The 3,534-nt window shown below is 41.7% G+C and overlaps 1 pseudogene; it reads right to left on the bottom strand.

Annotated features, from left to right (window-relative positions):
• Nucleotides 1-2,038: 2,038 nt before the first annotated feature.
• LOC118581448 lies at nucleotides 2,039-2,533 on the bottom strand (annotated as a pseudogene).
• Nucleotides 2,534-3,534: the final 1,001 nt, after the last annotated feature.

Here is a 3,534-nt window from a genome sequence, read left to right as displayed (position 1 = left end):
GCTTCAGTCATCTGAAAGAAGGAAGCTACAGATGATCCTTTCTGCATATGCCATCAACATCCATGCTTGGACTGCTAGAAGGCCGTTCTTCCTAGCCTGAGCCAGGGAAGATCTTGCTATTCTAGGTCTAGGGTACTGGGATCTTCAACATGGCCATGCTCCTGTCAGTACACATTCATTCATTCAGAACTTCACCTGCTCCCCACACTCGGCTTTCCTCCCTGGGCCTCCTCCTTGCCCACACCCAATCAGTTACTGCATCCATTCTGAGTCTACGTGAAAATACCTCCATCCATCCCTTCTGTATTCTTCCCTCCTGCACTGCCTAGGTCGAGGCCTTGTGATTTCCCTCTGGACTATCTCACCAACTTTAGCCTTGTCAGTTTCAGCCCTTTCTCTGCTACTGGGAGAAGAAAAGGAACTGGTTGCAAGTGCAAATCTGACTGTGCCATCCAGATTGCCCAATATGCAATGTCCTTCCTAATCTGGCCACTTTCCCGTCATCATTTCCTGCAGAGACCTGGCCTGAAGTCCCCTTTTTTCTGAGGTTTTCCAAGCCCCCTTGTGTACCACTCTTCCTTTAAGATTTGGTATAAGCAGGAACGTCTCATGGTTGTATCCCTAATGCACCCAAACCCAATTACCTGGCCTTCCTCTTGGTCCCTCACAGGCATTGCCCCTACATTATGTATGGCATTCAATGATAGTGGTTACTTTTGTCTATCATTCCAGAAAACCTGTGAGCCTACTGAGACAAGAGACCATGTCTTACTCCACTTTACATTCCCAGTGTTCAAGTCAGTGCCCTTTATGTAGGAGGACCCCAAAAAAAAAAAAAAATCATGCCTCTTCCAGAGGATCACTAATCTTTAGTTCCCCACACTGTAGATAAGCCAGCTTGTCTAGTTCAGCTCCATTCTAGAATCTAGCATCCTCTCTCCCTTCTTTTTATGTCTGAGCTGCCAGTTCGGAGAGGGGTGGATTCAATATTGCCCATCTCCAAGTCTGGTCAGTTGATCTCTCGGGCCCCTGTCTTTCAGGTACTGTAAATAGGTTGATGCTTCTCAGCAGCATTACACCACTCAACTTTCTTGACTAATTCAGACTATGTTTGCAACTAAATTATATCTAGCTTTGAAATAAATCAAATCACCAATGGCGACAGCTCTCTGCCCTCAAATCATAGTACTTTTAGCCTGTTCAATTAATCTTATCTCAATTGATAAGTTTATATAGTTGGCCTTTATTTCACTTTGTTCCTGTGAAGTGGAGTCAGTTGGAAAAATCTCCTGATAGGTGATCGATTTATTTGTTTATTTATTTATTTGTTTGTTTGTTTGTTTGTTTATTTATTTATTTATTGTAACCAAAACTTTAATCCCAAAGATTCTCAAAAATATATTACAAATAACAGTATGAAAAAGAAATCTTGCACAGTAACTCAAAGATTCAGCTCTACAATGTACCCTTAAACTGATAGCTAACTTTAAGCCTTCTATTTCCAAATAAAGAATGTTACAGTCATTCGTCCATTTATAGCCATCAGTGAGGAACCTCTTTGCCAGCCTTCAGAGCGCAGTTCCCACCCTTTACCTGATGGCTTGTGTTCACGGCAGCGTTTAAAGACTGCTTATCATTCCCCACTGCTCCACACGGTAGCCCAGCTACTAGAGAAATGACAGGCCTTTCCATTTCTGCCAGTGGTTTCTGTATCATCAGCACATCGCACTTTAACTGGGCAGGATCTAGGTTTATTTCAGTCTATGAAAAACTAAAGTTCAAAGCAAATTCAATCTTGCTTAAGGGAACATTGTAAAGTAACAATTCTTGATATTACATGCCCCCTATGATCCATTTGCAACCATAGAGAATTACATAGTTTGTGTGCCACTGTTCCAGGAGACAAAACAAATTTGAACAGCTAAAACATCTTAAAAATGTACCAAGCTTATGAAGTCTCAAATGAAACTTGAATTTCCTGTACATACTCTTGTCAAATGAAGTTCTTTCCCGTACACCACTTCTTTTGCAAACTGGTCTACTTCCTTTTGTTTGACCTAGATCGGTTACGAGACCAAGAGAAGGATCGAGGCGGCGTGTGATTTCTGTCACGAGACAGAGACCTTTCTCTTCTCCTGTCTCTAGAAAGTGACCTGCTCCAGCTTCAAGAGAAGCTTCTCCTTCTTGGAGATCTTCGCCAAGGTGGAGGACTCCTCGTATGGTAATCATCTCGAGGGCGACAACCCCAAGAGGGAGGTGGGCCACGATTCCGACTTCTTTTTCCACCATTCTGAAGTCCCACTCTTACACAGCAGCCACACAGTGTTCTTCCATCTAGCTCTTGGATGGCACCAGAGGCATCTCAAAGATCCTCAGATTCAATGAAAGCAAAGCCAAAAGGGTTTTGAGCAACCCACACACTTCGGAGTGGTCCATAATAGCCAAAAGCCTGTTCTAATTCAGTCTTGTTCCCATTGTTTCCAAGATTACCTACATACACCTTACTATCTAATGGACAGGAATCATGATGCATTTTGAGATCCTGGGTTCAAAAAGCCGAAGCTCAAATCCCAACACTCTGACAGGCCCACTGGCACCCTGCAGGATCTGCTTCCACAGATGCTCTCCATTCCCTGGCACCTACAAAATGGCCTAGATGGGTGATTTCTAACAAAGCGAAACAATGACAGTTTTGTCCATCTTCTTATAAATGGCTAATTAATCACCTAATTTAGTTGGGGGAACAAACTGAATTTATATCCTACTGTTGAGAACAAAAAGATAAGTATCTTCCTACATATAGATTTTACTAAGACAATCCAGCACAGGCCTTAATTAACAAATGATCATAAAATCAGCTGCCAGAAATAACAACTCCAGAATAACTTTTCTAACACAACACCATCACTTATAAAGATATCCCAAACATTTGCTCTGCCAACAGCTAAACTCCCTACTAAGATAAATATTAGTCAGAGAAATACAAAACAGAATTCTTCAAAAACTGCATAATGAAAATTTCCCAAGTAGTGACCTCATTACCAAGAGTTTCCATCAACAAAGTCACCCACCCCAGTTGCTTAAGTAGGAGGCAAATCTGCCTTTGGCTAAACAGTTAGAAATCCCCAACAATTACTTCATGACATGCTCTACATGACGCCAACCACATTTGTAAATGATGCCCCAAAACAGGTCATGTTTTTCACAATCTCCTGATTTTTGCCAGTGCTTATGGAGATTTCATATGACTCTTCTCCCCCTTTGATACAGTTCTTGAGTTCGTGGATACACTAGAAATAATATGGTATCCCACAAACTAATTCAAGGTGGAATATACTCATTTAAATAATGTCCAATCTGAGTCAATAGTCCGTTTAGAGTACTCACTATGCTGTGGGGAGCAAACAAAAAAAGAAATTATCTAAACCTTCAGGAGCTCTCAGGGTCTAGCAAAGAGAAAGGTTGACACAAAACTAGTTCAAGACAGGTGAGGAAAATAATATAGGGGGCTAGTGAGATGGCTCAGCAGATGAA

The sequence above is a fragment of the Onychomys torridus genome, chromosome 4 (genome assembly GCF_903995425.1).
Source record: "Onychomys torridus chromosome 4, mOncTor1.1, whole genome shotgun sequence".
NCBI lineage: Eukaryota > Metazoa > Chordata > Mammalia > Rodentia > Cricetidae > Onychomys > Onychomys torridus.
This window is presented reverse-complemented; position numbering and strand designations above follow the sequence as displayed.